This window comes from Octodon degus, unplaced genomic scaffold, assembly GCF_000260255.1.
Source record: "Octodon degus isolate 3935 unplaced genomic scaffold, OctDeg1.0 scaffold00140, whole genome shotgun sequence".
In the NCBI taxonomy this organism is placed as follows: domain Eukaryota; kingdom Metazoa; phylum Chordata; class Mammalia; order Rodentia; family Octodontidae; genus Octodon; species Octodon degus.
Window position 1 is genome coordinate 3,688,467 of NW_004524716.1, and position 14,564 is coordinate 3,703,030.

Genomic DNA, 14,564 nt, shown 5'->3' on the forward strand with positions numbered 1-14,564 from the left:
CTGGCCTGTACCCATCCAGGCTGGGGCTGCCATGGAGAATGTATCTGACAGTAGATGTGGGTAGCAGGCTGTTTACTGATTTTTGTCTGGCTGTGTCACTGGTCACTCCGGCAAGGAGTTGATCAGTGGGTAGAAATGACAGCAGTACAGTTGGTGGCCCCTGCAGGTCACTGAAGGCACAAGGTGAATGGTTTCTTGTCCAGTTGAAGACTGTCACTCATGCTGCAGAAGAGAGAAGGGGACTGGCCCAGCTTCTCCCTGCCTTTGAGGGAGGTCAGCTCCACCAGGGTCACACATTCCAGCACCTCTGCCCCCAGCTGGCCCAGTAACTCTCAGGCTGCGCACATGGTTCCGCCAGTGGCCAGCAGATCGTCCACCACAATCACCTTCTGGCCCGGCTCCAGGGCATCTTTCTGGATCTCCAGCTCAGCCTTCCCGTATTCCAGTGTATAGGAGGTGGACACGGTGGGGCCTGGCAGCTTCCCACGCTTCCGGATGAGCACACAGCCCAGGCCCAGCTCCTGCACCAGCGAGGGGCCGAATAGGAAGCCCCTGGAGTCCAGGCCTGCGATGTAGTCGATCTTGCTGCGGTGCGTGGTCTTCAGGTGGCCGGCCAGCAGGCGGATGCAGGTGCGGAAGGACTCAGGGTTTTTCAGGAGGGGCGAGATGTCCCTGAAGTTCACGCCGGGGATGGGGAAGTCGGGGGAGCTGGGGATATGCAGTGACACCAGCTCCGGCTCAGGCTCCACTATGGCCGCCTGTGGTGGGGGGGATCTTATATTTCTGAAAACTTTCTGCACATAAAAAGAGTTCACCAACAGAGTAAAAAGAAAACCCATACAGTGGGAAAAATTTTAGCCGACTGTTCCTCAAAGAACTTCTATCTAAAACATATAGAGGGCCTGGGAGATGGCTCAGTGGAATAAGCACTTCCCTGGCAAGCACAAGGGTCTGAGTTCTAATTCCTGGTTCCACTAAAAAAATAAAATAAAATAAAACATATAGAGAATTTTTGAAAATCAGGCCCCCAAAATTCAAAGACCTAATCCAGAAAAGGTAATCTGAGATGAATATACACTTGTAAGATGAAGATACACAAATGGTGGTAAATATCTGGAAAAAAAATGTTCAACATCATTTGTCATTCAAGAAATGCAAATTAAGACAATACTGTGATTCCATCGCACCTCACCTCAGAAAGAATGGCTCACGTCAAGAAATCAACCAAAACAAATGCTGAAGGGGCTATGGGGGAAAAGGAACGCTTCTCTGATGTTGGTGGAGTGTAAACTGGTCCAACCACTGTGAAAATCAGTGGAGATTCCTCAAAAATCTAGGATGGGAGGTCCCATTCAACCTAGTTATCCCCCTCCTGGATATTTTTCCAAAAGAATTGAAAACATCATAGCACAGTAATACATGTGTAACTATGTTTATAGCAGCACATTTTGTCATAGCTTAATCTTTTTTAAAAAATTTTATTTATTTGTGTGTGCGCGCGCACGCGCATGTGTGTGTGTGTGTGTGTGTGTGTGGCCAGCTCAGCCCACCAGGGGGCGGGGCTGGCTGGCATGTGGTGCTGGGGGATTGAACCGTGGTCCCTGTGCTTTGCTAAGCTTGTTCTAAGTAGGTGCTTTAGACCACTGAGCCATCCCACCAGCCCCATCATAGCTAAATCTTGAAAACAACCCAAATGGCCATCAACTGAGGAATGGATAAAAAAGAGGTGGTATTTTTACACAATGGAGTATTATTCAGCTATAAAGAATGATAAACTCGAGGCTTTTATAGGGAAATGGATACAACTAATACTCATACTCATAAGTGAAATAAATCAGACCCACATGTGCAAATATCATATTGTCTCACTAGTGTAAGAACCTGAAAGAGGGGTGGGGAGATAGCTCAGTGGTCTAAGCACCTGCCTGGCAAGCTCAAGGCCCAGGTTTGACCCCCAGTACTGCATGTCGTGCTAATCCTAGAACCTCAAGCACACTGTGCTGGCCTCAAAACCTGGCATGCCTGTAATTCCAGCACTAAAGAGGCTGAAACAGGAGGATCGCTGTGAGTGTGAGCTGCATCATGAAGCCCTGGTACTAAATAAATAAATAAAAGATTAAAAAAGAGAAGATCCTGAAAGAGTAAATAAAATCTGAAAGGTACAATAGATACTTTGAAAAGGAAAGAATCTGTTCAAAGGGAAGGAACAACTGGGATGAGGAAAAGGACCAAAGAAAGAAAGAAAAAGATAAAGCAAACTATCTATCTATCTATCTATCTATCTATCTATCTATCTATCTATCTATGCAGGATAGCTTGGATAATGGTACTGCTGATTTCTGCTGGTTTATTGAAAGGAGCAGTTGATGCTTAATTTTTTTCCTTTTTAGTTTCTTATAACTCTTTTAGAACCAAGTTTGCATGCTTATATCTCATAATCTAAACAACTAATTTGAAAGCAACGTCATGCAATATAACAACCATTGTTGAATTCTTATTTTTTGTTTAAAAAACCTTTTTTTTTTTTTGTTTTTCTAGGGAAGTCTACAGGGTTTTCAGGGTCTCACTACTAGATCGACTCGTAATCACTTCTCGGCCTTTTGGCTAAGATCAAGTGTAGATCGATTCATAGTGATCCGCCTGTTTACAGCCTCCCAAGAGCTAGGATTACAGGCATGTGCCACCACACCCAGTCCCAACTGCCATCTCAGTGTGCCCCAGGGGCGGGGCTGGCACAGTAGGCCGGGGGATCAAGCCCCTGGTCCCTGCGCTTGCTTGCTGGTACTTTAATCTGCTGAGCTATTTGGCTGACCCTGTTTTTTTTGTTTAGAGAAATTCTGTATTGTTTCTTTCCTATTTTTTATTCTGTTGAAACAATAAAATTGAAAAGATCAAAGTAATAGTGAATCCCATTTATTGCCTGGGAAATATTTCATATTAAATACAAATAGAATACATAGCATGATCTGACCAAAAATACATATTTTTGGGGCCAGGGAGACAGCTCAGTAGGATAAGTGCTTGCCTGGCAAGCACAAGGGCCTGGGTTCAATCCTTGGTTCTGCCCCTCCCCCCAAAAAAACCAGAAATACATATTTTTAAAAATATATTGGGGGCTAGAGGTACAGCTCAGTGATAGAGCTCTTGCCTAACAATGTGAGCTTCTGGCTCACATTGTTTGATTCTTAGCACTATGTGTACACAACAAAGGCGCATACCAAAATGTTGATGGTGCCATCTCTAGTGACTGAATTCTTTAATTTTTTTTCTTTTCTTCTTTTCTTTTCTTTTTTTTTTTGTATGTGTGTGTGTGCTGGGACTTTTGTAGTGGCCCTTTGCACTCAGCTACCTTACCAGCTCTTTTCATCAATTCTTTATTTATTCTATTTTCTTCTCAGTCCTGAGAGTCTTCACACCAAGCTGCACCTGCAGTCTTTTTTGTCTTGTGTGTAACAGGCCTTACTAAACTGCTAAGTTGCCCAAGCTGCGCTCAAACTTGGATCCTTCCATCTCAGCCTTCCGGAGAGCTGGGATGACAAGAATGTGCCTGTACAATCAAACGTTGGTTACACATAGAGAAACATAAAGAATACAGGGAAGAGGGAGGAGAGGGACAGGGGAAGAAGAGGCAAAAGGATTGAGAAATATGTACATAGACCAACTCCCCACAATGAACGTGAGCATTAGGTACTACAAACAAGCACTAATGACACTTTTTTTAAAAATGGGATACAGGATGTCACTACGCAGCTCAGACTCTTCGTGATCCTCCCGTCTCAGCATCGGGAGAGCTGGGATTATAGGCACGCGCCACCTCACCAGGTTCCTGGGCCACATGGCACGTAGTGTTGGGGGTCAAATTTGGGTCCTTGAGCTTGCCAGGCAGGTGTCTAGACTGCTGAGCTATCTCCCTACTCCAAAAAAAAAAAAAAAAAATTTAAAGCAAATTATAAAACTAAAAATGTCCAATAAGCCAAAACTGAGTCACATGGTCATACTTTACAACAGAAACTGGGGACACGCTTTTCAGAATTAGGGGAAGACAAAAAAAAAAAAAAAAGAGATTAGATGGAAGGCCAAGAGAACCAATGTGCTGTTACTTAGACTTCAACATATGTTAACGGCAAGAATCTAAAGAGCTAGCTATGGCATTTTTCAAAATGTCAAAGTGTCTATAATAAAATCAGCCTATTTGTATTGCAGAAGCCAGAATAAAAAGAAAATTGGGTATACCTTATACAAGGGATATCTGTTGAAATTATTGTGCCATGTGCCTCTAAAGCGTCTACACATCAATCACAAGCTTGCTAGCTATGTAGCCATCTATATGATTCATGTTTTAATTTATGCCGACTAACATCTGTAGTCAGCTAAGCCTAGCTAAGCTGCCTTTCCCTTGTGAGCAGGCAAAATCATACAGTGTACACAGGGTGAAAACACCACCGGTTTTCCCAGGATCTCCACTTATTCTGAGTATTTTGGTTAAAATGATAAATTATGTGGTTTCTCTCCTATAAAGAAAAAGAGCAAATGAACTGGTCCAGGAGGAACTCTTAGTAATGACGTGAAAGGGGTCAATAAAGAGCTTACCTTTTCAGCAGGGTGCGGTGGCACATGCCTCTAATCCCAGCACTCAGAATACTGAGATTCGATGGGAGGATCAGTTTGGGCTACATTGTGAGTTCAAGGCTAACCTGAATTAAGTAGTGAGACTGTGTTTCAGAAAAGTAGTTGAGGGTGATGGTATACACCTGAATTTCAGCACTCTGGGTAGCTGAGTTGGGGAGACCACCGGTTTAAACACAGCCTGGGCAATTTAGCAACGTATCAAGAGATGTCATCTCTCTGGGGCTGGCAAGATAGCTCAGCAGACTAAGCTCCCACTTTGACAAACTTAAGGATCAGGGTTTGATCCCCAGTTCCACATGCCATGTCGGCCCTGCCTGAGTCCAGGCCTGGTGGTCCATGCCTGTAATCCCAGTGCTGGGGAGAGGGAAAACAGGAGGATCACTATGAGTCTGGGCTGCACAGAGAGACCCTGTACCAACTACATAGATGAGAGAGACAGACAGACAGACGGACAGACAGACAGACAAAGAGAGACAGAGAAAGACCTCATCTCAAAATTGTTTAAAAGATTTCTTTGGAAGGGCTGAAAGTGTAACTGTGTGAAGGCCATGAGACTGGATCCTGGTAAGTAACTTAGTGGCCCAGGTTAGGCTCAAATTTTCAGCCCTCTGCCTCAGCATACAAAAATAGGCAGCAGCCTCAATTTGGCAGGTGGTTATAGTTTGTTGACTCCTAACCTTTGGCCTCTTCCCTCCACTTGCCCTACCTAGCACTATCCCAAGCTACTCCCTAAGGTCATACTGGGTCTCAGTTCCTTCCTGTTTTTCTTTGTAGTTGTTTGTTTTCTTTTTTGAGACAGGGTCAGACTGGCCTTGAACTCACTACACAGCCCAAGCTATCCTGAAACTTGTGCCAGTCCTGCCTTAGCCTCCCCAGAACTGGAATTACAGGCATATAACACCACACTCCGCAGCTTCCTCCTTGTTCTTTAAGGAAAGTAATCATAAGCATGTTCCACAATTTTATTTCAATCTCAGACCAGCTTCTTGGACCATTTCTTTCAGTAATTAATTTGTGTATTTTTATAATAAAAGCACGATCGGAGGGCCTGCCAAATAGCTCAGTGGATTAAAGGGCCTGCTTAGGCAGACTAAGGGGAAGGGCCTTGGTGCTGTGCCAGCCCCACCCCTGAGACCCACCGAGATGGAGAATGAGACTGGCCATGGTGCTGTTCACCTGCAATCCCAGCACTTGGGAGGCTGTAGACAGGAGGATCACTATAAGTCCTATCTACGCAGCGAGACTCTGTAGACTATGTACTAAAATAAAAAAAAAAAAAAAAATCACAATTGTTATGGGGCCAAAGGAAAAATAAAACCAATTAAAAATGGGTAGGTAACAGTTGCTATTAGACCATAATACCATGTATTTACAATTGAAGGAAGCTGTAAAACACAACCTCTAAAACCAGACATGGTGGCACATACATGTAACCTCAGCACTCTAGAGGTTGAAACAGAATTTCTGGAAGCTCAAGGCCAGCCTGGACTACATAGTGAGTTCAAGACCAACCTGAACTAAATAGCAAGATTCTGTCACAAAACAAAAGAAATATAAGAAAACAAAACATAAAAATAAAAACACATCCTACATCCTCTAATAAACGCATACACTTCTGTTAAAAATATAATAAAAGAAAATTATAAAACAATTGTAAAAACCATTTGTAGTTTCAAATGCAGATGCAACTTCTCTTCTCCTCTCTTTTCCTTTCTTTCCTTTTTTCTATTGGAGACTGAACCCAGTACCTTCACACTAGGCTACATCCCCAGCCATTTAAAAATAATTTTCAGGCTGGGAGATGGCTCAGTGGAATAAGCGCTTCCCTGGCAAGTGCAAGGACCTGAGCCCAATCCCCAATTCTGCAAAAAGAAAAATAATAATAATTTTCAGCAGACTAAAACCAGGGACTGGGGTTTGATCCCCAGCATACAATGTTGGCCCCGCCCCCAGGGCATGCTAAGATGGCAATTGAGACTGGGTGTGGTGGCATACACCTGTAATCCCAGTGCTTGGGAGGATGAAAACAGGAGGATCACTATGAGTCCGATCTGTATAGTGAGACCCTGTAGACTCTGTTCTAAATACATAAAAATAAATAAATAAAAATAAATTTTAGCTGGGTGTGGCAGTACATGCCTATAGTCCCAGTGAAGTAGGAGAGAGAAATTCCCAATTTATAGATGCTGGGATTGCTGAGTTTGCATCTTCTAAAATTGATGAGTGAATTGTAGGAACAACAAAGGTTATGAGTAGGAGGAATTTATTTAGCAAAAGAAAAGCTTCTGGTTTTGTCTCTTTTTTTTTTTTTTTTTTTTTTTGCGGAACCGGGGATTGAACTCAGGCCCTTGCGTTTGCCAGGGAAACGCTTATTCCACTGAGCCATCTCCCTGGCAAAAGCTTCTGTCTTAAGAGGGATAGAAAGGGGATCAGAAAGTGGGTTTCCCACCAACCCTGCTTCTTAAGGGTATTTGTTGAGCAGAGCCATGAGGAGAGGTGGAGTCAAGGTAGAAACAAACTCTAGCTGAGTAATAAGTCTATACATATAGTTGCTTAAGTAATGTTGAGCCAATGGAAAGATCACAGGATGGGTGTGAGGTGGGATGAAACTGTGGTCAACCAATAGGATTAGTACAGTCACTTAGGCAATATTGACTGAACAGAGATCAAATGGGAAGCAAATCACATAGCGAGTGCACATGGGATGGACAAGGAATGTCCAGGAAGGAGTGGAGGAAGGAAGCAGATCCTTTACCCCAAGGTGACTGATGTCTATTTAGAATGTCAATCCCTGCTATTCATTCTTAGGGGAAGTACATGGGTGAGCAGTTCCTCTTTTTCTTGAAGTCTGGCCTTCATTGAACGTACTTCTAACCGTGGTTATCTTCTGCATTGATCTTTTAAGGGATCGGCTCTATAATATAATATTTCTAAATAACTTAGCTGCCTATAATATTTTCCCCAATGAAGAAATACCCTTAACTGTTATAAGGGGGCACAGGTCAAAGACTGTTCTGGCTACTTCTAACTGAAGAGGATTATAGTTGTTATTGGTAGTCAGAGATACTCTACAGAGGGTCTCCCTAAAGGCCCTTTATAGGTTCCAGGCATTCTTGTCTTGGGTAGATGTATAGCTTTAAGTCTGGAGGAAACAAGGCCAAAAAAATAAAGTATGCACGGGCCAAACAATAAGAGCAACAGGATGATTATGAGTACAGTCATAGGTCCTAGGTGGAAGAGCCAGTAGCAGCCTCTCACAAAGAGGACTGTGAGGTCTAGGGAATTTCGGAATGTGACATCACTACCCTGTCATCTACTATCTTGAATAAACATTGAGATTTAGCAGAAAGATCAGGAAGGTAAAATAACATTTAGCTTTTACAGAACTGCACAGGTAACCCCCTGTGCTGATGTCATAATGTCCAATGCCTTCCAATTTTGAGTTTGATTCCTGGTACCAAAAAAGAAAAAGCCTGCTGAGACGATGAGTCTGAGCTCTGGGGTCCTCCACATCAGAGAGCAGTTTCACCTCCAGTGACCACATTTACAGTCAGGGTCCAGTACAGAGGACCTCTTAAGGCAGTCCTTCTTAAAGTGACTTGACTGTCCACAGTAGTAGCAGGTCTGCTGCACTGTTGAGCTCTTCTAGGATCCCTGAGAATCAGACTTAGGGTCTTCTTTTTTTAAGTCCTCAACAAAGGCAGCCACCTCTTTTTGGTGTCTGTTTTCTCTCCTTAGCTTCTTTCCAACCTCAATTCAAGAACACTAAGGAAGCTGTTTTTATTAAGTATAAAGTGAGCTATCTGAAGCAAAAAGTATCTTTCATGGGGCCGGGGAGATGGCTCAGTAGAATAAGCGCTTGAGTTCACAAGGGCCTGAGTTCAATCCCCGGTTCCACAAAAAAAAAAAAAAAAAAAAAAGTATCTTTTGTAAATTTTTCTTCGTAATCTAAAAGGGGGGGGGTATCTTTCTCTTGCTGAATAGCTGACAGTTAAAAATAACTAGAGGACCTGATTTTCATCTTTCTTAGACCTCCAAGAACACATATTTGGAAATGCATCCTATTCAAATCTCTCGTGTGTTTGTTAGGCCAAGAGGGGTCTTGGATAGGGATTGTTTGGGCTCCAGTAGGAACTAGTAGTTTCCCCGGCTGCCTATCTTCTGGTCATTTAATATTAATGATTTGAGGAGCCAGGTAGATGGCTCAGTGGAATAAGTGCTTTCCTGGCAAATGCAAGGGCCTGAGTTCAATCCCTGGTTCTGCCCCCCCCCCCCCCCCAAAAAAAATATATATAAAATAAATAAATAAAATTAGTGATACGATACTCATTTCCAAATGTAATAGCAACTTACAATGCTGCTTGTCTCTCATCAGATTTAAGATTATATTACATTACATCCTTCCAGGGGTCCTGCCCCTTAGCTCAGTTGTTTAAGTGCCTTCTTAAACAAAGCAGTCAGGCTCAGGATGCTGTGGTGCAATCCCCAGATCCTCAAGGCAAACAGAACCTGCCCTGAAGGAAGCCTGAGTCTGAAAAAAAAAAAAAGCAACTTTCCAGTCTAGTTCATAGAATTGAACGAGTCCTCTAAAGATCTCATTGTACTTATCAGGGTCATCTAAAAACTTTTCCTACATCAAGCTTGATTTGTTGTAGGTTGCTAAGAGAAAGAGCCACATGAATTCAGGTAGTCGGATATATCTTATAACTATACTTTAGGCACAAACAATAATTTCTTAATGTGAAGAAAGTCTAGGGGAATAAGCACTTCCCTGGCAAGTGCAAGGGCCTGAGTTCGATCCTGGTTCTGAAAAAAAAAAAAAAAAAAAAAAAAAGGAATTTAAGGGGGGGAGGGAAAGAAAGTCTAAGCACAAGTTGGTTCTGACCATTTCTCTCTTTCCTACAGTATGGTTCTAGTTGTGAAAGAACATCATAATTAATACTTTACTCTGTATTCTCTTTGGGTTCTAGAGGGTAGGCAGCCATGTACAAGTGCAGAAAAATATCAGATGGCTCTTTTTCAACATGTTAGAGTTGAATACCTTCCAGTATTTAACAGTACATTCCAAAGCAGTAAGAGATTTTTGACCCTGATTTCCCCATTTTTTTTTTTTTCTTTTGCAGTACCAGGGATTGAACTCAGGACCCTACGCTTACCAGCCAGGCGCTTATCCTGCTGAGCTATCTCCCCAGCCTCAGGTTCCTCATTTTTGAAATGCAAAAAGAATTGGCTGTCCTCTTTAATTTCTATTTGATGGCTGTACCTTCAAGATGTCTCTCAAGTAGATTCAGTTTCAGACAAGTGGATGTTGTCTAGAGAGAGGCTAGAAGATAAAATTAGACCAGCCTATCTATCCTCAAACTGGTATGTAATTTTATCTTCCCAGGAAACTCACATACTTATTCCCATAGGTGTTTTCTATATGCACAAATTACAATGGATCTCAGCTGTAGCAACCATGTTTAGAGAAGGAAGCATTGCTTAGGCTTAAACCATTGGTTTCTAGGGGTCAGGGAGATAGCTCAGTAGAATAAGTGCTTGCCTGGCAAGCGCAAGGGCCTGAGTTCAAGCCCTGGTTCTGCAAAAAAAAAAAAAAAAATTCGTCCTTTAGTTTTTATTTATTTATTTCCAGTACTAGGGATCAAACTCAGGACCTTACTTTTGCTAGGCAGGTGCCTAAGCTGTTGAGCTATATCTCCAGCCCCTCTAATCCTTTTAAAGAAGGCAAGTCAAGGGCCGGCCAAATAGCTCAGGGGATTAAGGCCCCTGCACAGGGGACAGGGTTCAATCCCCAGGCCTACCTTGTGGGCCCTGCCTCTGGGGCACACTGAGACAGCAATTGAGACTGGGCACGGTGGCATGCGCCTGTAATCCCTCATCTTGGGAGGCTGTAAACAGGAGGATCCCTATAAGTAGGATCTAGTACTGAGACCCTGAACATCCTGTAGACCCTTCCCTAAAATACAAATAATAAAAAAATAAAGAAAGTAGATCAAACAGATCAAAGGACAAATCTTACAAAGGAGATCTTGCAGAAGAGGTCACCTTTATAGAGAGAAGCACACAAATGGCTTGGAAGCAAACCTTCAAAATTTATTAGTCTTCATGCACATGAAAGAAAAAAACGCTGACTAAAGTTTCTTCCTCACTCTCAATTAGCGCATGTAAAACACAAATGCATATCACTCCCCTAATAGTTGTTTTCCTCTGTGAAAGGCAAACAAGTGTTGCGAGCCACCAGCAGCCCGATTTCTGGAGGGGAGGACGATCTACCAACCAAGTGGTTCTGAAGTTAACTACCAACAAGTTGGAGAACATTTCGGTGGAGTTTCTAACGTACAAGCAAAGAGACAAAAAAGTATGATAGATAAATGGAAATTTTTCTGCAGTTGGGAGCCAGTTTCCACTGAGGGATCTTTGAGGATCCACCAGAGAGCAGTCCTGGCCCTGACGCCTCAGTTGCTCTCTGTTTCTATTGGTCCACACAGCCAGAGATCTGTCTCTGGAAAGAAAGCCAGCTGTCTGTCGGATCAACATTCCGTTGGTGGTTGGCTTCCATGGGCATTCACCAGATGGTGCTGGGGAAATTTTTCCTCTGCTTTAGGAGTGGCAGCTGCGCTAAGAGCATGTAAGTAGCTCACGGAGTAACTAGAGTTTGTCAAAGTTCTATAAGGGATAGGTAAAATCCTGAGCAATGTTCATTATGTAGCACTTTATAAAGTCACAGCAAGTTTTAATTTTTTTTATTTTTCATTTTATGTATTTGGTACAGGGTCTCACTTATGCAGCTCAGACTCATAATAATCCTGCAGTTTTCAGCCTCTCCAGCGCTGGGAGTACAGGCATGTGCCACCACACCCAGACTCAGTCACCTGCTCAGTGAGCCCCAGGGGCGGGGCCGGTGGGGCATGCAAGCTCAAAGTGGTTTGGCAAGCTCAAACCCTGGTCCCTGAGCTTGTGCAGCAGGTGCTTAGTCTGCTGAACTATCTCGTTGACCCTTACAGCAAATTTTAAAGTCTACAACCTATTAACAAAGTATCTTTGTATATACATAAGTGATATCTAGACCCAGGAAGGGAGAGAGAAGGTTGGAGATTCTCCTTTAGGCTAAGGTGGTGCTTTGGAAATAGCTTCTCCTGATTTCACGCAGAAGTTGGTTCTTTCCACTGTGTCTGAGGTTCTTAGTGTTGCCCAGGAGACTGATTCATGACATGGCTTTCATATCTGTTCTCCTCCTCAATGCGCAAAATTCCACTGTCTCCTCTGACCCAGAGACAGGATATATATATATATTCCTCATCTAAAATGACTTTCCTGGGGCCAGAGAGATGGCTCAGTAGAATAAGCGCTTGCCTGGCAAGCACAAGGGCCTGAGTTCAATCACCGGTTCCACCTAAATAAATAAATAAATAAATAAATAAAATGACTTTCCTGTCTTCAGCATTAGCAAACACTCATTTCCTACGGACTGAGTTGCTTAAACTTCTCACACTGACATAAGGTATCAACCATTACAGGCAGGTTGGAGGCAGGACAGAACTATAGTCAACTAAAAAGATTATACATATAATTGTATACTTGCTTAAGTAATATTGATCCAATGGGGGGAAAAAAAATCGCAGGATGGGTGTGAGGTGGGACAAATCTATGATCAGCCAGTAGAGTTGCTCAGGTAATATTGATTAACCAGAGATCAAATGGGGAAGCAAGTCATGGAACAAGTGCACATGGGACGGACAAGGACTGTCCTGGAAAGGGTACATAGAGGAGGTTTGGTCCTCACCTCAAGGTGATTGATGTCTATTTAGAGTGTCAATCACTGCGCTTCATTCCTAGGGGTTCCTCTTTTTCTTGAAGTTGGGCCTTCATTGAATGTGCCTCCCGCCACAACTGTCTTCTGCACTGACCTTTCAAGGGCTCAACCCTGCTTTGTTGCCTGTAATATTTACAAATGACTTAGCTATCTGTAATACCAGCACTTGGGATACTGATGCAACAGAATCAACCAAAGTTCAAGACCAGCCTGGATCACACAGTGAAATATTGTCTCAATATTTCAGCTTTTTGAGACTGGGTCTTGCCATGTGGTGCGGGCTGGCCTGGAGCTCACTGTACGGCCTAGGCCCCTATGGTGGTTACTTTTCTCTCCTTGCTGGGCCAACACATGCCACACTGCAAATTAAGGAAGGAAAGGCTTATTGAGCTCACAGTATGTGGAGGTTTCAGTCCATAGTCAGCTGGCTCCAAGGCACAGTGGCATGGCTCAGGGGCAGCCGCTCAAGGTAGCAGAGGTCAGCAAAAGTAGCAAGAGCAAAAGAGGAGGGACAGCAGGCCCCTTTCCTCCTATATTGCAAATGGGCTACCACCCCGTTGGGCTGGTGAAGAACTCACACCATTTCCTTGCCCTCTTCTTGCACAGACTCAGGATGTTCACAAAGTGAGGACCCTGGCCCCCTAGTGAGTCCTTTTTCTTTTGTGCTTCAGAGGGCTGAGCTATCTCACCAGCCCCTCTGCTGAGTCACTTAGTTAAGCTTCTAAACTTCTCAAGTTGATACAATGTGTCAACCACTACATCTTCCTTGAACTCTTGGCAATCATCCTGCCTCAGCTCCCTAATGCTAGCTTTATAGGCTGCACCACCTTGTGCAGTGTTTTCTCAAGTTCTTTGAAATAGGGTCTCCCTAGGTCATGAAATTGATGAGGCTGAACTTGAGCTTTCTATAATCCTCATATTTTTTCAGCCCAGAATGCTGGGATTGCAGGTGTGTGCCACCATACCCAGTTCAGACATAATTTTTTGAATTGTTTTTTAGGGGAGGTTTATTTTATTTTATTATTTTTTTGTGTATGTGTGCCAAAGACTGAACCCAGGGTTTCCAGCTTGCTAGACAAGCATTCTACCACTGAGCCAAATCCCCAGTTCCAAAGTTGAGAAGGATTTTTATTTGGCTGGCTCAGGCTGCCTTAAGGGCAGGTCTGGTAAGGCATGTGGAGCTGGGGATCAAACCAGGGTCCCCTGTGCCTTACTGCATTTGCATGAGCAGGCTCTTAGACAACTGAGCTAACAGGCAGGCCCCCTAGACATAATTTTTGTCCAACAAATTTATTTTATTTCCATTCTCTTTATTTTATTATTAATTTATAGCTCTCTTTCCCAAGAATACAATACATTTTCTGAAGAATGGTGACTCACTATAGACAGTTGTTAGGTAGAAATAATATAGGCAGACAGGGCTGGGCCCTCAAAGGCTCAATGAGGACAACTGTTGCTGGAGGTACTCTCACTGAAGGCCAGGCCTTAGGCAAAGGAGGAACTGCTCCCCATGTACTTCTCCTAAGGAAGAACATCTGTGATTGATAGTCTTTCTTTTCTTTTCTTTCTTTGTCTTTTTGAGACAGGGACTGGCTGTGTAGTTCAGGCTGACTTTGAGCTTACTTTGTAGCTCAGATTGGTCTTGAACTCACAACGATCCTCCAGTCTCAACCTCCAGTGCTGGGATTACAGGCATTGATAGTCTAAATAGACATCAGTCATCTGAGGGTGGAGAACCAAACCTCCTTCATCCACCCCTTTTCAGAATAGTCCTTGTCCATCCCATGTGCACTTGCGATATTGATACAGGGAGAAAAACTGGTCTCAGGTAGGTGACCTCCAAACCATACAAGGAACCTCCAAATGACATAGAGAAAACAATCTCTGGACCTGACCTGCATGAATTCGTGTTCTCTAAAACCGAAAAATGAATTTTAGGAACAAACGGAGGTTATGAGCAGAATATATTTATTGAGAGAAAGAAAGCTCCTGTCCAAGAGAAGGACAGAAGGGGGACCCGAGCAGGTAGTTCCCCGGGAAGCTGTCTCTTCCAGGGACTTTTATAGTGTAAAACCAAGTGAGGCTAAGGTGGAGAGAATGGGGACTCGCTTAGGTGGGCAGG

The 14,564-nt window shown here is 43.4% G+C and overlaps 1 pseudogene across 1 annotated transcript in view; it reads right to left on the bottom strand.

The window, feature by feature from the left end:
- Positions 1 to 213: 213 nt before the first annotated feature.
- Positions 214 to 14,564, bottom strand: part of LOC101585521 — a 15,115-nt pseudogene continuing 764 nt past the window's right edge. Inside the window, exon 2 of the transcript XR_192765.1 lies at positions 214 to 794. The product of XR_192765.1 is annotated as an adenine phosphoribosyltransferase pseudogene (transcript). The remainder of the gene's footprint in view (positions 795 to 14,564) is intronic.